The 21,475-nt window shown below is 44.3% G+C and overlaps 1 protein-coding gene across 4 annotated transcripts in view; it reads left to right on the top strand.

The window, feature by feature from the left end:
* The first annotated feature begins 271 nt into the window (after positions 1–271).
* GREB1L (GREB1 like retinoic acid receptor coactivator) overlaps positions 272–21,475 on the top strand; it is a 575,070-nt gene continuing 553,866 nt past the window's right edge. For all 4 annotated transcript variants that reach the window (XM_078687443.1, XM_078687441.1, XM_078687437.1 and 1 more), the window contains exon 1: positions 272–394. The gene's annotated coding sequence lies outside the window, so the exon portion shown is untranslated. The remainder of the gene's footprint in view (positions 395–21,475) is intronic.

The following is a 21,475-nucleotide window of genomic DNA, read 5'->3' as shown; positions in this document are numbered from 1 at the left end:
TCCCCTCCCTCGTGTCCCTCAACCCGGGCAGAGACAGCTTCGCGGGCTGGCAAGCATCTTATTGCAGAAATTGCAAATGTGCAAGTTGTAAAGTCACTCAAGGAAGAGATACAATCAGATAAACTCTAAAATCACATAGGAATGGTAGTAAGTACAAAGGTCTACTACATATACTAGTGGTTAGAGTTATTATAAGTATAGCACGAGAGCTTGCTAGAGTGTACGTGGTGGTGGACAGAGCGGTGCGCTGCACCTTTAAATATCCTCGGCAGGCCGAGCTGGCATCACGTGACTGCGCTGCTCCCGCAGAGGAGCTGGGGGCTCGATTCTGTTAGGATGCCTGGCTGCAGATCCTGTGCTGGAGAAACATCGGCTACAGCCTCGCAGCTCCCAGGTAAACAAGGGCTTCTGCCTGACACCCTTGACCTTTTGGACATTACTTGATCCTCGCTTTGTCAAGCCAGGAAAGGGCAATCTTAGGGACCAATGACGTTTTATTCTGTTTAGCAGCTTATTTCTAAAACCCACCGCTCCGTCCCATGAGAGATAATCGATGTCTTCCTTGAAAAATGTCCCTAACCAGAATCTCACCCCGAGCTGTTGATTTTTTTTTTCTCAAACCGCGCATCGAATGATTGTGTTTTATTTCTTTTTGCACCCTTGATCCGATCCCCTTGTGATACCGTGGCACCCACCTGTTGGCTGGCTCGGTGCCTCCGCGTGGTTATCAGATGTGATCAGGAACAAGCACCGTGCGCCAACAAATCTCCGGCGTCTGGTGCATCAGTTAAGTTTTTTTTCTTCAATGGAAGTGAGCTAATACTACAACTCCCAGCATGCATGTTCGTTAAAAGGAAGGTGCCAGCTACAACGGTTAGTGTGCTCAGAGTTTAGTGTGGCTGGATGGTGTGCAGGAAAACGGTATATTTTGGGGTGACAGGCGGCCAAATTTAAGAAACAGCAGGCAATATACAAGACCCTGCAACAAACTTCATTGCACGTCTTAGTCTGTGTGTTATACTAACACAAATTGTTGCAATTACTCTGTCGTCATTCCTTCTCTGTAACATCCATATTAGTCGTTATGTGGGGACTCCCTGTTAGCATTTGCAGCTGATGCCTGGTGGTTTTTAAAACGGGTTTCGTTTGTCATTTTGATGTCCATTGGTTCGTGTTGTTATTTTTAATTGACGAGTTTCCTTTCTTTGTGCTTGCCTATAGGTAGACATATTTATAGAAAATAGGATTCCAATATCCCGGTAGTTTTATATATTCCACCTGCTCCCTTAGTGGTATTAACTACATAATCCTTAAAATGATGAATGGCAGAGTATGCACACAGGAATCTTTTGAAAATGTATCCTCAGTGACAAGAGTGCCATTCCAGTGTTGGCAAAGCTCCTGGTGCGCAGTTAACTCGATGAAGCTGTGTATAGAAAGCGACCATTCTTAGAACAATGTTAATTATTGTGAATGAACAAGAACAGTGCCACGGTTGTATCAAGTTCCACAGTTGGCGGCGTAAGTAGACAATTTACGTTTATTAATTTCTTTTGCATCATTTTTGTATGTCTTGATTCCTGTCACATGAATTGTTCTGTAGGATTACTCAGCCTGTAGAGGGGACGTTGCTCAGCCAACACGGGCAATGCCCCTGGACAGCCAGTGTGCTTGGGGCTTTTTCAAGGCCTTGGTTGCTGTAGGAGATCATATGATAGGCGGGCCGCAGGTTAAATATATGGTCATCTGCGCCCTGTACCTCGTTCAAGTTTACAAAACTGTTAGTCTTGAGGAACTTAGGTGAGAGGTGGGTTTCGTCCTGTCGTGTAGCAGGGGCGCCACTAGAGTGGTCTGTATTTACCGAACCATGTTCTTACTCGAAAGCGGTTAGTTGTGGTGGGCACCTGATGACGATACTGCTCAGCTATTTCCTCTAGGCCAACGCCAAACCGGATGCACAATGGACTAGCTGCAAAGGGTTGCGGGAACCGGAAGAGGAAGCAGCTACCTATGTCGGTTGGCCGAGTTGATATTAGGTGGCAGTGTGTGGGTTTCTGGCGCCACTAAGCTGCTTTCCCGTTCACCCTATCCCTTTAGTCCCCTATAGTTGTTGCTGAGTTCAATGTGGATGGGGTCAAGGCTGTAACTACATCATTGTTTCAGCATAAACCATAAAAGTAAAACATAACTGTAAAAACCTTCAGTATAGAGTACTGAAAATCATGCACGACGTAGAAATATTAAATTGGAGTGCTTTTAGCATCAGCGTGCGCAATGGATATATAATGCAATAATCTCAGGGTACATATACTGGTTGCATCGGGTGGCTTCAGCATCAGCTCTTACTCAAAATAAGCCATGCAGACCGGAATTAACGATCTAAGGAAGATTACATTATAGGACCATCCGTTCTAGGGCAAAAATAATGTTGCAGTAGTGCATATTATATGGAAAGAATTCAAATAACCGAACTTATTTGCGTCGAGCAGCCAGCGTCTTTTGGCAAAAAAGCATACAAGTGCATCGTAGCGTCTAAATCAGAACGAGTTGAACCTCACGTGTTATTGAGTTAAGGGCAATTAGCGGATTTATATAAATATTCGGACAAAGTCTTCATTTTAACTAAAGACCCGAATGAGTCTGGGTACGGTAAGAGCCATATTAGAATGGAGGGTCATACGTATGAGGGATCTTTACAAGTATACGTATCGCTCGCTGAGAAAGCCTTGATAAAGTCAAACACGTGTCATTTTTCAAAGACTTTGGGATGGATGAAATACGGAAATATCAGAATAAACACAATATTGAACTAAAAGTTCATTTTAAATTGCCTTCCATTCTCGTGTTTGTTTACTGGAAAGAGTATGTGTGTTCATCTGAAAGGGCGGTAGCCTGCTGTTGGCTTTTAGTGTTTCACTCCTTTCTAGCTCCCTGAAAACCATTGTGCTTGAAGTCATTGGGCCTTGGGATCTTTGAGGCCAAGTCAACGTGGCAAACACCTGTACCCAAGTCTGTTGAGCCTAAGCTCGAATAGTCTTTGGGGTGTGGTCTCTGCTACCTCCTCTTCACCCGTGTGTTTCTGCCTTGTTAAAGGAAAGGGCTGGCTGCCACCTCCAAGGCCATCTCACACAAAAAAGCAAGGGAGTGGGAGGGGGGGTTCGGGGACTGCAGAGTACTCCGTCTGTATTGAATTTGGCATCTGTAACTTTTAGGGACAATGTGCCAATACCGCAGAATTTACCTTGGGACCTAGACGTTTTAGCAACTAAACATGTTTTTAGCCATTTGATATTTTTGAATGTCTTAATTTGCTTTCTGCCGAGTTGTCCTGGATTAGAGGGGCATTTTACCCTTGTTCCAGATGCAGTGTGTGTTTGGGCTCCTTTAGCATACCTTTTGTGTATATGTCGAGCATTCGATGGCTCATTTGAATGACAGTCACTCGAGTACTGCCCAAAGCATGCATGTCTCGCATAACCCCCTACCCCAAGGAAAAGAAGATGCTTGAATTTTAGCATATAAGCAATTGTAATCTGATCAGCTTGCTGTGTGTGTGTTTCATTTAAATGCTAATGTCCCATGGGAATGCAAAAGATTTACCCGCGAGGTGGGAGAGAGGGAGGGGGTTGAATTCGAATCGTCAGGCTACTGTTTGCGTGAGAGCTGTGTCTATAGAACTAAAACCTCGGATGCCCAACACTTCGGACGTGAAGCCGCATTGGAGTGGAACGCCTGCCCTGTTTTAACCTTGGGTATGGCTTGAGTGGCCAGTTATGGAAATCAGTGGGCATAGGATTCAAAATGCATTTACCAAGTTAATCAGTGGGGCTTTACATAACCCGTGCTTCGCTGTTAATTAATCACCTCCCCTGGATATCATCTTGACATGTATACAGCTCTTTAGCTTGGCAGCTTTTTCATACTTTTTGAGAGATGTATAGGGTTGCGCGGCGCAGCCTGTAGTCATGTGCATGTCATGGCTGTGAGGTCTGAACCCTGCATGGGGTTGGCAGTAAGGTTGGAGCAGGGAGCTCGCGAATCAATGACGAGGATTGTGTTTCACAGCTGTGGTTCCTGGTGTACGGCGGCCACCCTTCCATTTGTTGCAGGGTGCTGGAGAGAGTTTTTTTTTCCAGGGGAGCTTTCGGCGACTTCACATGTGGGGTGATTCTCTTCTCACGCTATGAAGTCTCGAACCTGCTGACAATGTTGTGCCCTTTATATTTTTGCAAGTCTGTGCGTTTTAGAGGTGTCCTTCTGTACATTTTTCGCCCTTTGGCATTACGATAAGTTTTTGGGGGGCAAGTAGGTCTGCCTGTATTTTTCCGTGTATTTGACTGTTGTGATACTGCTTAATCTTTTTGAATTGCGTCTTAAATTAATAGTGAAAACCGATTGTGAACTACTCGCTTAGCTTACAGGAATACTGAAGTAATCAAAGGATGCTGGAACTGTAGGTTCTTTATGTTACTTTATTAAGATATTAAGTTATGATGATAACCCCATCAGGAGCAGCTGTCCTGCTGCTCAGCCCTCACTCAACTGACATTCATAGCACACCAACATTCTAATCATCCAACATTCCACTCATCATGCATACAAGCTGAGCAGCAGGGAAACACAAGTTACAACATATCTCCCTTCGTTATGGGTTCAATTGCACAAAGCAATAAACAAATACAACATTGACAATAAGTCAAGTACTGTTGGTCAATAAATTCAAGAAATTTTAGATAACACATATAAGATAAAACGAGCAATTTTTCAATAAACGATAGGTACTCACATACCTCATTGCACAACTAATGACACAATAAACAAACTGACTCAAGAAGACACATCCTATCTCCTTCCATACAAACCCACGCATACCACAGTTTGAATAAATATCTTATGTAACACATTATTTCCTGAAATAAGCAACAAAACCACATCCAACAACCATACGTTACAAACTATACCAGTTGGCCAGACCAGTACAATAAGCAACGTAACCCTATAATCCAAATATAACAGGAAATCACATGTACATCACATGTAAACAACAACAATGACGTGTGAGATACAAATTTCCCCATCGCAACCTTAACGTGCGAGGTAACATACAACCTAATCGCAACCTTAACGTGCGAGACAACAACATCCCCATCGCAACTCTAACGTGCGAGGTATCATAAAACCCAATCGCAACCCTGACGTGCGAGACAACAACATCCCTATCGCAACCTTAACGTGCGAGACATCAATATCCTCATCACAACCTTAACGTGCGATATATCATAAGACCCAATCGCAACCCTGACGTGTGAGACAACAACGCCCCCATCGCAACCTTAACGTGCGAGGTAACATACAACCCAATCGCAACTCTGACGTGCGAGGCAACAACATCCCCATCGCAACCTTAGCGTGCGAGGTAACATACAACTCAATCGCAACCCTGACGTGCGAGACAACAATATCCTCATCGCAACCTTAACGTGCGAGATATTATAAAACCCAATCGCAACCTGACGTGCGAGACAACAACATCCTAATACTATACTAATTACCAAACTACATTAGAAGCGAGATACTAAACAGTAGTCATCTCATACGCAACACATACATATATAAGGTTCACCATTTATACATAAGTCTTAAGACCTTTGACATAAACTTGTACTTCTGATAATCTTCTTATGTTTTCTATTGCTTTTCCAGTTCTGGGACACTTTCCTTTTTTTTTTTAAGTCACTTCTGGGCTCGCGTGCCCACTACTGTACAGTTTCTTCTTTGTGCAGTTCCTGTGACTTGAGCCCATTTAACACTTCCAAATCGGTTCTTATCTGTTGATCAGGTCGTTTAAACATCGATTTCCATGAACACTGTCGCATTACTACGCTGTTGGTTTCCATTTCCCTCTTATCTTTTTCTTTTTTTATACTATAAATATCCTGGGTGCTAACATATTCATCAATCCAAAGAACTGCGAAGACTCAAGAAACGATGTAGGCTCTCTGCGCGCTTCTAATGAAGGTTAAAGTCAAGCATTACCTTCAAGTCTGCTGTAGATGTACAAAGGCCTTGTGAACTACTTCTCCTTCCGACGACTGCTTCGGTATTTCTTGACGCTTTTACTTGCGTTACTTAGCAACCATCATTGTTGCTTTAAATGACAAATGGCTGCCATCGCGTAGTGAAAACAACGTCAACACGTCAGCACGTGAGTCACCAGGAGCTCCGTCATCTAAACTACGCAGGATGACAATGGCAGCATTCCTTCAGGAAACAGAGTCTCGCGGTAAGCGTTAATGCTCATATTCAAATAACGCACTAAAGCTGATAATTGTATGTTGCGACTGTAGAACTTACACTCCAACTTTCTGCACAAAATTAAATAGCAACTAGAAAACGCCAAAGAGACGTTTCCTCACACTACGATGTCGGGTTTTTCTCTGCAGTACTTTGTCACATGAGGTTGAAAGGCATTCACTCTCAGTCTGAAGTCGCTACTCATTTTTTTTTATTAAAATGAGACAACTGTAGCTCGATTTCAAATATAAGTACTTCCTAGGCATTTTCTCTGCAGTACTTTGTCACATGAGGTTGAAAGGCATTCACTCTCAGTCTGAAGTCGCTACTCATTTTTTTCCATTAAAATGAAACAACTGTAGCTCGATTTCAAATATAAATACTTCCTAGGCAGTTTACATTTCCAAATTTTCCATCAGCTGACAAACGTTCATCACATTACACTGAGGCTCGATTTATGCCCCCGTACAACCCATCAGTTTCAAAATTACTGAAGACCACAGATGATTTTATGCTCTTGAATTACATTTGTCTGGCACACCTGCGTATCAGGGCGACCGATGGTAAGGTCACTGATGGGGTTCTTCCTTTTTGTGCCAGACAACGCTTAAAACATGCATACATCATCAGATAAAAGTCATTTACCTTGAAATTGGTCTATTTCCACGATGTTCTTTTACGGTCCAGTTACACTTTCTTCAACTTTTTATTTCTCTTCACCGCTTCGCTCTTTTGTTTGTTCTAGTCCAACAGTCCTTTCCCTTTTTGATACTTTTTCTTTTTAATTTGCACGCGTAGATTCTTCTTCAGATTGATCACCAAATGTCGCCAAATGAAGTAATCAAAGGATGCTGGAACTGTAGGTTCTTTATGTTACTTTATTAAGATATTAAGTTATGATGATAACCCCATCAGGAGCAGCTGTCCTGCTGCTCAGCCCTCACTCAACTGACATTCATAGCACACCAACATTCTAATCATCCAACATTCCACTCATCATGCATACAAGCTGAGCAGCAGGGAAACACAAGTTACAACAAATACATTTTTGTATATACCTATTCTCCGTGTGCCGACATTCGACAGGAATTAATAGAAACAGTGAGATATACAGTGAGTGGTTTAAAGCCGAATGTGTGATCCTCGGCGATAAATAGTGGAGGGCCCCTTAATGCCCTTTGGCTGACCTCCTGTACGCCAAACGGGTCCGGGCCTAGTGAATGACTCCTAAGGGGGCGCTTCATAGTAGGCGTTATTACGCCCCTTTATATGGTGCGTGTGTGTCTAGGAGATTTATCACTTACACAAAGCACTTGGAACCGGATATGGTATTAGATGAGGCACAGACGGGATATGAGATGTAGCGTCACGCGGACAGTGATGGCAGAAATGCACTGCCGGGACATAACGCTGCATTACTCTGTTAGCTTCCAGCTTTGACCGCCCTAGCATTGTTTGCTCCACTGGCCCTGCCCCAGGCCTCTTCCCTTCACCTGGCCGGGTGTGGGGGCTGTGGGGAGTGGGGGGAGAGACGCCTTCCGGCCCTCTCTTACATACCGGGGTAGAATAACGCTTAGGGAGGATCCCTGCACTTCAAAGTGTTCTGGCCACCAAATCCTTTATAGACGAGGCGCAAAAAACACACCACCCGAATTATCTGACATGACTTGCTTGAAGCAAAACCTATCTTCTCTCCATCAACTAGTAAATGAGACGAAAACTCCTCTCTGCAACGCCGTGGACTAACCAACCTTTCCCTCAAACCTTGAGCTATGGCAGTGACCTTTCTCTTGCGACCAGACCCCAGTTATTCATCCATCTCGCATTCTAGCTCCCCTTTCGGCTATACGGAGCTGAAGCTTGAACACGAATTTACTGTGATGGGCTGGCCACTAAAGTCTTTTTTGGGTGGGCCAGTCGAGTGCGGGTGTCAAATAACTTTATTCGGTTATTTAAAAAAACAACCATAAAAGCATTACAAACAAAACATATATTATCACATGATTACATAAATAGGGTTTTTAAAAAGTGAGGGAAAATGACTTGATTGTATTTGGCATTTATGATTATAAGATTAAGATAGCACATTTTTACAGGCAAGGCATACACTTTAGTGGTAATCAGACAAGACATCAGAGAAGTAAAAATAATTAGGCTAAAAATTATATCAGTTGCAAGAGTAGTTAGCCCTCCATACTTTTTCTGAATTTGAGTGCCATTTTCAAGAAACTACACACAAATAGAGCACAATCCCACCCTAACATCTGCAAATAATAGAGTGCTGGTTTATATTGAGAGAAGTGTAGTTTTTTAAGACCAGGTTTTAAAAAGAGCCTACGTGGCGTTTCATAAAATGGGCAAAAAAATAAAGTGTTCCAGATCTTGCGGAGACGTTTCGTCGCAGCCGCAAGCCGGCAACACTTGTCCACGATAAGCTCCCTTTGGCACAGCCAGCAATAAGTGAAATAAGTCCAGCCTAAATCTTGTCAACAGGAAACGATCATAACCAGTCATTGGCCATGACAGGTACGGTTCCATAACCATTGTTGTTTTTAACACCACGTGTTTACGTACGCTTCCCTTCATTATTTCACCAGCCTCCCTATCTAGATAGCGTAAAGTGATAAAGGCCTTTTTTACAGACAAAACATCCTGTTTCGTGATAGAATTGGGGTTTTGGAAAAGTTCAGGGCGCCCAATTTCCCTAAAACAATTGTTTAAATAACTTAACCAGGGGACCTTAAACCTGTTTTCCCATGTTAATGCTTCCCTCAGTATTAGCTGGGTGAGGGGGACATCACTGTTTGTCCAACATTGTAGCCAGCATACTAAGGGTTTAGCTGCTATTTTGTCGCATAGGAATGGTACTCCTAGCTCCTCATGTACGGAAAAGTTAGCTGTTCCAACGGGGACCCTTAATATCTTTTTGAGAAAGTTATTTTCCACTATCTCAAGTGCCCCTAGTGGGACATGTCCCCATAGCTCACCTCCGTAGGATGCTATGGCGATGCTCTTAGCCTGGTAAAGTTTGAGTAATGCTGTCACTGGGCTGTTGCCCATTTTTCTTGCGAAATTAAGTATGGCAGCATTTGCCCTAATTACCTCTCCCCTTTTTTTTGGGACTACAGGTCCCCAATTCATTTGATGGTCGAATAGGACCCCTAGGTAGGAGAAGGTTTTAGTGGTAGGAATTTTTGACCCGTTCACGTTTAAACAGTCCGGTTTTTTACTGCCTTGGCCAACCTTCATTACGAAGGATTTAGAGTTATTTATACTCAAATCACGTGATTTCATAAATGTAAAGAAGGAGTTCAGTAATGTTTGAAGGCCATTAGCAGTTCTAGACAAGAGGACTGCGTCGTCCGCATAAAGCAGGACTGGCAATCCCTTGCGGCCGATATAGGGGTAATCTGCTCCTGTGCTTAAAAGGTGCTCTTCCAGGTCGTTTATGTATAAATTAAAAAGGAACGGGGCTAAGATGCATCCTTGGCGGACACCCCGGTGCACACTGAATTCTTTTGTCACTTTTAGATCCTGTGTGAACCGGACATTTGCCCTTGTGTCAGAGTGCATATCTGCCAGAAAATTAATTATATTCTGCTCTACGCCCATTTTTGCCATGGCAGTCCAGAGGCCTCTGCGGCTCACACAGTCAAATGCAGACGAGAGGTCCATGAACGCCATGTGGATTGTACCTGCACGGGCCTTAGTATATTTCCCTATAATTAGATACAGATTCAGACACTGTGTAACGGTGGAGTGGCCAGGTCTGAAACCGTATTGAATGGGGGATATTATTTTATTTTCGTCAGCCCATGTGACCAGTCTATTTAAGATTACGCCCCCCACTATTTTGACAATAGAGTTAATTAAGGATATTGGTCTATAGCAGAGGGGGCTATTGCGGTCTCCTTTCTTGAACACGGGTACAATGGTAGATACCCCCCAAGACTTAGGGCATCCAGAAATCACTGCCGCGTTTATTACTGAGGTGAGGACTGGTGCCCATAATGAGCTGCAGGATTTAAAAAGGTCCGGTGGTAAGTTATCCGGTCCCGGAGCCTTATTGCTGGTAAGCCCTTCAATTCCTTTCTCGACCTCGTTTATTGTGAAGAGCAGTAATTTTTACTTTGATGCAGTGTAAGTGCGTTCTGCCTGTAATTCGTTGCTTTTAAAAATAGAACTAAAATGATTAACCCACTCTTCTTCTGGGATATTTGTGCCCATTGAGAAATCAATTGGGTTATCGAAAAGGGGTTTATTTATAATGTCCCAGAATTTTGCACTATTTCTTAGAATTTCAGGGTCTAATAAAGACTCCCATGCGTTTTTTTTTACCTCTATTTTACGGGTTGCGAGCGCCTTTTTATGCCTAGCACGCACAACTTTTATTAATGCCTTATATCTGGGTTTAGTTTTTAATGCCGCCTTGAGCTCACGGCTAACCTTGGAACAGTCTTTGTCAAACCATTTCGGGCTATTGTTTATGCTCCCTCTGGTTGTCACCGTTAATAATGATCCTACTTTAATTGCAACTCCCTCAAAGGATGCCAAGATTTGTTGTGGTGTTGATGCGGGTGATGTACATAATGAAAATTCAGTGCTACAGGTCTTGTTGATGGATTTATACAAGTTTTCATGATTCACCATTGACCATTTTAAGCGACGCTTCCCATTTATATGTTTTATGAACCCACGATCCATGTGTGGCTTTCGCTGTTCAAAAATTCCCGCATCCATTGTAATACATATAGGATTATGGTCACTATAAATACTCATTTGGATTTGGAAATTCAGGACAGTATTGGCAAGGTCAGCAGATAGTAAAATGTGGTCTATGTATGAACCAGTGGTGTGACCTTTGAACGTAGGAATAGAAAAGAGAGTTTGGTCCGCCACTGTTGACATAGCAGAAATTAAGTTGTTTTCGTTCAATAGTGAGTTCAAGTTTGTTCCACGCTGTGTGTGTTCAAAGTGGAAACCTTCCAGATCGTTACAACCTAGTTGGTTAATGGTAGTCTCTCCTGGGTTTCCGCATGGATGAGTGTTGAAGTCACCAACTAGTAGCAACTGGCGGGACAATCTATTCGCATTTTCCCTCAAAGTCACAAAGAAATTGGATATTACAATCACCCGAATGGTTAATTGCATAGTAAAAATTAATCAGTGTATAGGTAGTATATCCCCTCTTCAGCTCTAGAACCTGGATATTTCGATTACCAGTGTGAAACTCAGATTTAGAACATTTAAGAGCTAGATTGACGTAAATTGCCAAACCCCCTTTGGGTGAGTTTTATTACAGACTGATGGAAGTATGCCACCTCTCACCAATTTTACTGGCCCCTGTTACCTTGATGCCCATTATAGAACGGCGTGGACTCTGATTGGGCGTCAGCACATACTAATATATTTTGTGGGTGCTTCTGTGGCACAAGGGATGACATAGCAGCACGGAGTCCTTCATATGATGTATGTATGAGTAGTATTGCATTTTCATTGGCGCCGAAATGACATGCAAGATGGCTGAGTGTCTCCCGCTGGGACGCGGTTTAGCGGCGGAGGGGTTCCCATCTGTGGCTGGATCTTCATGTCCGTTTTATAGTTTATTTCCTTCTCTTTTATAAATCCCTCGAAATGTCACGCTAGAGGTCTATGTATAGACTCATGTGCCACCACTCCCGCCCCCCCCTCCCCCCTCACACAACGATGCACCCCCCTTCTCACACACACACACGGTGAGGCTTCAGTGATACCCGGGCAAATAAGAGTATATAAATAGATAAATGCAAATACGACCCTCTCTCCTTGACCCCGTGACCTCGCTCTCGAGGTCTGCTTGGTGATGGACCAGTGATTACCTCCGCACCTGCCACCCGGGGGAGGGGGCTCGCTGAGCCTCTACTGTTGGCGTCACCTATGCTGTCTTTGTGTTTTTGTACTAAGAGGCCGAGCGCGTAGACATTGCCCCAAACCACCTATCTTTTTAAAGAGCTAAATAAATAATTGAAAGCCCCAGTTCCTATTAAAGACATCCTTTGTTGGCTCCCTATAACACTTCTTTGTTTCTCTGTTATAACATTGTACACAAGCATCTCTGCACTTGCTTGGTGATGACAAACACGTCACGATCCGGGTTCATTACGCGGTTTCCTTTTTATAGGGTTGTTTAATGAAGGCCTGCTGATTCAATTGGACTTTTTTTTTCAATTTGTAATTTTTGGGGGGAGAGTGGGCAAAGATCGTAAACCTACTAGTTTCTCGTTACACTCTATATACTCGTTCTTTTGCTGTAGTGTGAGGCTGATCACTTTTCGCCATCTTGTGTCACACAGTGTTAAACTTAATGGCTCGACTCTGATCACAATCTCCAAGTTGTGCTTTTAGATTTTGGCCTGTTCGGTTTATGTGACGCCGGTGTTGGCGGCCCTTTTCGCCCCAGAAGAGCACACCCCTTTCACTTTTTTTCTTTTCCTACTTTACAAAAATACAATCTGCCTTTTGCAGCCCTGCAGGACACAGACTCGGTGGAGCCAGGTGGCCCTGCCCATCAGGGGGGGCTGGGAGCGAGCCCCAGTGCATCCTGGCTGCCCGGGAGTGGGTGGTGGGGTGGAGACATTGCCTGGTCGCTCTGCTGGAGTCTTCATGGGGAGCTATTGATGTAAGATGGGGGGGGGGGGGGGGTGGCGGCAGCGGTTCTTACTGCAGTATTTATGGATACATATGCATTTAAACGTTTAGGATAACGTGTGCTTTGATGATAAGATGGTGAAAGTTGTGGTTCTGTGTGATATTTCTACACACTGCTGCAGCTGGACAGATTACATTGTGAGTTACGCCTGTGTCCTTCACCCTTATCCCGGAGAGCGTAATAAAACCCACAATAAGATTCGTTTCTTTCCCTTTGGGGGAGGGGGGCGTTTTAACTCGCGCCCGCGCACTTGGCCCTGGGGTGCGGCAGCATAGTTAGCCATGTTGCTGTGCAGAGCCGGTGCGCCCCCCACCCCTCCGTGGGCTTCAGACCCTGCGGCGTTAAGATCAGAAGGGACAGCCATGACAACCCAGGGGGCCTATCAGACACCTCAGCAGCCCCATCTGTGTCTTTTTTTTCTATACATGAAGGGGGCACCCTCAGCCTGTCAGCTCGAGGGTATGGCGAGGGGCCCCGTCTCCATCCCCTTGCAAGCGGCAGGCCCCCATAAGGAATCCTTACGAAAGGACGCGTGTGCCGTTAATTATATTCGCGGCCTGCTGCCGTGACCGCTGGGTTAAACACTTTTCCGAGAGCTTATTTCGTTTTCCATTACGGTGATTTTACAGGGAGATGCGTGCGTGCGAGGCCGCCCGCATAGCGCGTGGCATTGCAACAGACTAGCCCCCAGAGAGGCGGCCGCGGCGCATGAGCGGTGGCCCCTCAAAGGTGGGTGCCTCTGCCTTCTACACTGACCTGCACTGCTCATCACTTTCGGGGAGCTGGAGGGCGTCAGATGGTGCATTGATTGGATCTATAGGGTTGGTCATTGTTCAGTGTGGTCCTTTTAGACACCATGTTGACACCACTGACCACTGGTCAGATACTGCCTCGTGTAGTAAATGTACGTAGCTCCTCTGTGTTGGTGGAAGAACACCGAGGAAGCATTGGAATAGGCAGTCAACAGGCCGAGCTTTAATGTGGCAGCCGTCACCAGAAGGCTAAAGACCAGAACTGGCTGAGACCAGCTGGCCTGTAATCACGGGCTTGCAAACATACTGCTTATCACATTAAAGCCTGTACTCCTGTTAGCATTACCGGCGACGGGGCGCAAAACTAGCAAAAAACTACGCCTTTTCCTATACAGTGCACCGAGAAGATTTAATGTGTGTGTCATCGCAAAGATCGAGTGCACTTTTCCGATGTAAAATAGTCCCTCGTGCCGTCCAAAGCTCTTTCGCGTAGGCGGAGTGATACTTCAATAGCATGTGGTGCCAGGGCCGAAGCTCATTTAATTTATAGTTAGTAACAATAAAGCAGCCACATCTAAACTTCGGGTAGGTGCTGGTGGTAGTAATGAATAGATAAAGTCGGAGCCTTTGTTTTATTGGGGGTGGGCGGGGCTAACTGGCTTATCACAGACCCTGTCTCCCCGGTAGTGACCATGGGTGCGCTGCCCCCCGCAGAGAGTAAGCTGCCGCGCGTGATGAGATCATTAACCCCTTTGAATGGGCCCTGGCTGGCGCTCGAGCACGCGCAGCTCCGGGCACGACACGCGCTTTGTTGTCACGACCCATGGTCCCTGCTTGCAAACACATGCGCCTAATGACCACATGCGTGTAACAACTAGCCCCACTGGTTTTGTCCAGTCTTAACTGGCTCCACGTCCACTTACTTTCCCTAAGGATGAGCGCTAGGCTGCAAGCATGAGCTGCACTGGCCCCTTTCTTTGTATGTGAGGACCGCGACCCTTCATTGCGCGCAGAAGCCACAGGCAGCGCTATAAGTTCATAGTCAGTCCGGAGCGTCTCGGACAGAAATACTTTACCGAGCCAGTACGTTTAGAAGAGGGCGATATGCATCCCATAGGAGCGAAGAGGGCTAGAGGCTAGGGAGGGGTGCACACTTCCAGCCTTGTTGTATCTCAGTTTAGGCTGTCACAGCAGCCTTGAACGGTGGGAGAGAACGAAGAAACAAACACATAGGAAACTCATTTATCGGCGGCTTACTTGTTGGTCTCGCTAAACTGCCCGAATGCCTACGTTTTGGTCAGACCCAGAGTTGAAGCAGAAACGAGGCCCCGGTGTCCGGAAAGATTCCAACTGAATTGCACCTTGTTCCGATCCGTTAGTTACAGAAAGAAACGCTTCTTATTCTCGATTTCGGAGCAGTAATGGAAAGGGCGGCGGCCTGCCTTGAGCAAGTCCATTTCCTGCGGACCCTCCCATAGCAAGACCTCGTTAATAACGCCCTGCACCTCCGTGGCGATAATCACACTGTGGGGGACCTCATATAAAGTTAGCGGGCTGGTCAAGGGCAACCCACGAATGCAGCCTCCCGGTTGGCTCTTTTCTTAGAGCAAATGGCCGTGAATTGTTGAAACCAACGACGCGGTTAGTTTGAGAGGAATGGCACTCCAACATGCATGTGTGACTAGTTTATATCACTGACAACCAAGAAATGCCTCTACCTCGTTCTCTTGTCTCCCAGAAGAGCCAATTTAATGCAAATCCCGCCTTTATGACACCATGAACAGGCATTGGCAACGCCAATAGTTCTTCTGCCTGGATTCAGATGTACAGGAAAATGAACTCCTAAGGTGGTGGGGGCTTTTCTACCCCCTGCTGAACCCTTGTATTGATGTTTGGGCTCTTCACACTTAGTCCAGCCTAACTGTTTTTCCACAGAAGACATCCATGGCGTCGTTTCCCCCCACCTTTTGGGGATTCTAAAGCTACCCAGGGTTTGTGGATTCCCTTGGAGGAACACTAGAAAATAGCCAAAATATCGCCAAATGTAGTTTTTTGCTTGGAAAAATTTAGAAAACCGTTCTAGTGTGAGGAAGTGTTTTTTTTCTTAGTTCCTAAAATGACAGGAAGAAAGGATTTGCAGTGCTAAGATCACAATCTTTTAAAGAGCAAGCAGAATTATAAAAGAAAACCAATATTTTTAGCAAAGTTTTGCATTTTTCTAAGAGTCTATTTTCCCCATTTTTTTGTAGTTTTAGCCTACTTGCAGTTTGTGGTGGAAACTGTTATAAAGCCATGGGTACACCCAGAAAGCTGTGCAAAAACTTGAGAACATTCTGAATTCAGCTAGGGTTCATTTGTGTACGTTGCTCATAGTATTCCAAAATAATCAAATTGTTAAAATAAAAAAATAAGTAGAAATTAGTGACCATGTTTTCATCTGTAACTTTTTTGCCCATATTGACCATTTAGAAAAGTAACAATCCGTTGTGTCACTTCTGTCGGCCCCTTTTGGTGTCTGCGTAATATAGTGTTTGTTGAGTGTCCAAAAACACAGGTTACCCAGAGCCAACAGCTGAGTTGTATCTTTTTAATGATTTTTCATTCTGTACAGACCATGCAGCAATTTATCTGGTAAAATGTAATAAATGGAAAAAGGAGTATATCTAGTTCATAATTATTAATGTTACAAAATTCTGTGTATCCACACTTCTGATAAAAACTCCACCCACTAGGGTGACTTGGCTTAGCGCCTGCAACACAAATGCCCCCTTGCCTCACCAATGTAATGTGTCTACATCAACATTTCCTGGCCAATGGACCTGTTGGCCATGGGGCTAGCTGCAGTATTTGGGCCCAGGCTTGGCCACCATCCAGGGAAACTTGCCAAACCCAGACATTTCTGAAAACTAGGCACCTAGAGGGAGGCGTACACAAGGTTTTCATACCCACAATGGCAAAATCATGCATTTTCCTCACATTTTGGTGACAGAAATTTCCATAATCAGTGGCGGTCCACTAAATTCCTACTTCCTTTGCTGCATTTACACTAGTACTGTGTACAAAGCTAGTAGAGCTGTCACACAACGTACATCTTGGTGCTGTAACATGTTTTTTTTGCTTGGTATGTACTTCCTGAACAGCAGTCGCCATTCGCTCAAGGTCCACAACTTGTTGACTGCTATAATCGTTCCAGGATTATAAATCGCTGGAAACTTTGCATACAAATGTTCCACGATAGTCTGAATTTTGAATAACCTGTCATGGTCTGAGTGGCCGTGGGGAAGTGCTGCAGAATTATCGTTGAAAAGCAACATATGCTAAGAAATCAAAAACCTTTCTCTGCTGGGGACCAATCTGAAACCGTTAATTCCCCCAAAAAGTGCAAGTAGACCAATCGGACTGTATGGTTGGTTTGCACACTATTACCATTTTCAGCTTTAGGCCCAGAATTGTTTTAACTGCCCAAGTGAAGTGGGAGCCCACAGGTTTACCCTAGAGTTACGCCCTAGAGTGCTTCCATTCTTCCTCAGAAACTGTTCAGGAATTTCCGTGAGGAATTCTGAATCCAGAGTCATCTGGATGTTGTCAATAGCTAAAAAAAAATTGCTATTTACTGTACATTCAGCATTAGCAGTGAATTGGGGGTATTTGTAGCTGAACAAAATTAGGATGCTGCCAAGTGAGCACTCTGCCTGTGCTCGGTGCACTACCTGCCTACATTCTGTATTAGGCTACCCTGTCACTGGCTCTCTGCTGAACAGATTGCGCTTGCAAAGGGATATCAGGACTGCTATGAGCATGTTCCTCAGAATCATTGGGAGACAAGTCCTCACCTGAAGGAACTCTAACTGAAAAATCACTTCCAGATTCTTCTCCCTCAGATGATGCCTTGGTGTCAGACTCTGCCTTAGAGCTGCCTTTCATTGTTTGAGTTAGAGCCTTGGAAGCAGTCGTCCGATGAGACGCCATCTGTGTTTCCCATCCAAAGCTTTCTGACCTAGGTAGAATGCTGAGGTACTCGTATAAATAAATGCTATGTGTGAACTGAAAGAATGCAGTGCAATGATGTGAGAGCGTAGTGAAGTGTGATCACAACATTCCTAAAAGAAAATAGCACTTATCTGACTATGCTGTGATGCAAAGAACATCTCCAAGGAAACGAAAAGAGAGAAAGAACAAAAAAATTGCTTCCAGTTCCAACACACCGAATAAGGCAAAGGCATATATTTCCTTAGTCCTCCCTCATGCAGTAGAAACTCTTTGTCTAACAACATGCTCCTTGTGAAAGAGCAGAAAACCGGTGACTCACAACGAAGTCACCACATGCCCCTCTTGTTCTGCCCACACAGCATATGGCAGTGTGTCAGTCCACTTCAGCAACTTAACAGTTATTGTGCCATTCACATTTTACTTCTGCACAGAGTACAGCTCTTTCTTTGAGCCGCACAGACAGGCATCGTCATGGTTCCACAATACTTTGGAATGCTGAGCCGCTCTGAATCAAAACAACGAACAGTTCAATATTTGATAACCCAAGAACAGGAAAGACAGCCCAAGGTATAAGGAGCACAAAAAAATGGGAATGCAGGTTCAAAGAAGACACAGTAAGGAATGAACAGTAGACAGTACACCAAGGGAAAAGAAAGAATGGATCAATCAATACAACAAATGTTGACCCACGTACAATATTACAATCCTAATTATTTTGACTGTTCAACTTTAACGAACACCATATAATTATGCTAAAGTAAAAAATGGGAAAGCATGACGTGACTGGTGTCTGGTAGTAACCATTTGAAACTAATTAAGGAAAATGCTCTTGGCATTGCTCCATTTTCTGAAGGGTTTGGTCTGGACCTTGAGTCTGTTAGAACTTGGTTGACTCCTTGTTAAAGTTAGAGGCTTTCGTAACATGGGAATCATTGTAGTTCTGGTACTCGGCAGTCCAGGGTCCTTAGAGAGTTTCTTTCTGTGGGGAAGGGAGTTGGAAATGTGTGTAAGGCCGAGATATGTTTTTTTTATTAAGCCTGGATTGATCAACATACCAAACTGGCCTCCCATCTACTAGCTCTAGATCGATTTTTGTTGGGGCCGGATTGCTTTACTTGTGCACATTTAGCACGTCAGGATAGCCCCCCTTCACCAAACCCCGGGTTAGGCTTGGGAGCATTTCTGTGGTTTCCCGGCCCAAGACTGGAGGGGACACATGCTTATGGCATGGAAAGCTCTGTGCAGGTTGTTCTGGTGAAGGGAAGATTCCCACATTAACCAAATAGTTACTCACTGGTGCTTAGGAGCAAGTTTGCAAGACAGCCTTTCCCTTCTTGGATCATTGGAAACCCATCTCTTGTTGGCTGTTCTTCTGTTGCTATACCTCTGCACTGTCTCTGGTAAAAGGCCTTTAGAGGTCTTCAAGGCGCTCTATATAGCTCTCCGGATACCTTCAACTACACTGGGGTACCTTCTATTGAACAAATTCTTCCATGCAGCAGGTGACGGAAAGGAGTATTGCCACAGGCAGAACTTTAGGCTAGGTCCCAGATTTAGGAGTGAAGGAGGACTTTGGTATTCAAAGATCCATGGGGGTCCTCATTACATGTTTTGTTGTTTGTTTTTATGTTTATGTTTTTTTGCAATTTTTATAGCGCACAACTACCCGGGGGTGTCTCGGCGCTCAGTAAACAGAACGATAGCTATGGCAGAAATTTAATGTGGGAAAAGCCAAGTTTTTAGTTTCTTCCTAAAGCTAATGAGCGTAGGGGCGGTTTTAATGTAAAGAGGGAGAGTGTTCCAAAGTTTGGCTGTGGAAATCACGAAGCATCTGTCACCCCAGTTGGCCTTTTTAGGTCTCGCCTGTCGATGCGCATGCGCATCGAGCAAGCGAGACTATAGGGGCTCATCCACTCTTTATCCACACTGCAAGGAATCGTGGCGATTCCTTGCAGTGCCCGTGACTTTTAAGGTCAATGCGCATGCGCATTAAGCTTATGCGCATGCGCATTGACCTTAAAAGTCACGGGCGCGTGCATGTCCGTCTTTGTTTACCCGCTCCGCCCCCTCCCGCCGTGTCGCCTTGCCTACTCTCTTCCACAGCCTCCCCCAGCTCCGCCCCCTCACTACTTGATTGCACGGCCGCTAGGCCGTGCCTCCCCTACTCTCCTCCCCCCTCCTCCCCTGCCTGCCTGCCGCTAGCTGAGTCCTCCCTCGCTCTGGTTTTCCAAATTCCACCCACTTCACATTTCTTTCGTGGCATCGTGTTACTGTAAATCTGTATGTGTAATGGGATTAACAGGGTTACAGATATACAAAAAACACTCTCAATTCGATAAGCAACTCACAACTAGAATCTTGAAGGACTCTGCTGCAGTGCACCCTTAATTCCCGCCTCGGTTATTGCAAGGGAAGGGCGCTCTCTGCTACGGTATCTTTAGGTAGTATTAGTTTATGACAAGCTCTTGGAAGCGATGGGTGCCCATGCCCAACGAGAGGATACTGGTGCTCCTTCGAAAGGACTGATACTCCGAGTCTTTCACTTCTGCCTATGAAGTAGCCTGTTCTCGGATCTCCAAGTCTAAAGCACTAAAAACTCACTAGACATTGGCTGTAAATAAAATACTCCAGAGGAATCGTCAATAAGCACCTGCAACTTCTGTTCCTCCTCCAGGTGCCGCTTTGAAAAAGTTAAGTGCCCTGTATGAAAATCAAAACTTCCTCGCTAGCAACTCTCGGCTCTCGCGACACCCCTGAATGTAATAGAAATCAAGGAAGGACAAGAAACACGCCTAATCCCATTTCCAGATATGAAGAGCGTTCTCGGCAATTTAAGTGTGTTGTACTTATTGTTTACATTTAGCGGCAGCAAATTGACGAAGATCGTTAATCCCTAATTGCGTGTGTTCTCTACGATTGAAACAAAATGTATAGAAGAAATTAAAAAAACCTTCTAATTTTGGAGTGGTTTGAAACATTTTTTACTGCATGTATTCGTCATATTTGAGTAAAAAACAAAATACGTTTGTTTTTGATCGGAGAACTGGATTAATTTTCAGACGTTTAAAAAATCCGTTGCCACAAATGTATTTCTTCAAATGGTTTAGGGAGTTTGTTAAACATTTCAAGATGGCTGATTCATTCTACACATACACCATTCACCTTTATCCTGACTCTTCAAATTACAAAAGTAAAGCCTTTTTGGAAATTCACAGACTGGCAGAGTCCAAACTTTGCACTGAGTGGCGCACTCTTAAGCAGATTTATTTATTTTGCTATCTTGTGTTTAACACTTATTCACTTGAAGAAACATCTTGTTTCTATGTGAAGTCGATATTCATGTAAATTAGTTTTCCTGCTTTTTCATGATAATTTTGATGCATCTAGTCAGGCATGCACTCTTGAGTGTTCAAATAGGCAGATTGATATAAGAAGATACTCCCATCGTTTTTCCTGCTGTTTGAAATGTCAAGTCATCCACTCCTGCCCACCTAGGATAATAGTGAGACATGCCATGTCGATTGTGTTGATTAGATCATTTTGGCTTACTGCATTAAAGAAGTCCGTTTTCTCTTTTTCTGCAGTAAGATTCAAAGGAAGTGTTTTGAAACCTTAGAATCTTTTGAAGTCTTGCAAAGATCTGTTTGTTTCCATGGTAATATCGGAGAAAGCTGCTTTACTTTCATTAAAAATCATTTTTTTCAAAGAGGTGAGAGATGTTTTGAAGGATTTTATCTCAAACTGCATTCCA

The sequence above is a fragment of the Lissotriton helveticus genome, chromosome 4_1 (assembly GCF_964261635.1).
Source record: "Lissotriton helveticus chromosome 4_1, aLisHel1.1, whole genome shotgun sequence".
In the NCBI taxonomy this organism is placed as follows: Eukaryota; Metazoa; Chordata; class Amphibia; order Caudata; family Salamandridae; genus Lissotriton; species Lissotriton helveticus.
The sequence above is the reverse complement of the archived record's forward strand: the minus strand, read 5'-3'. Positions and strand labels throughout refer to the sequence as shown.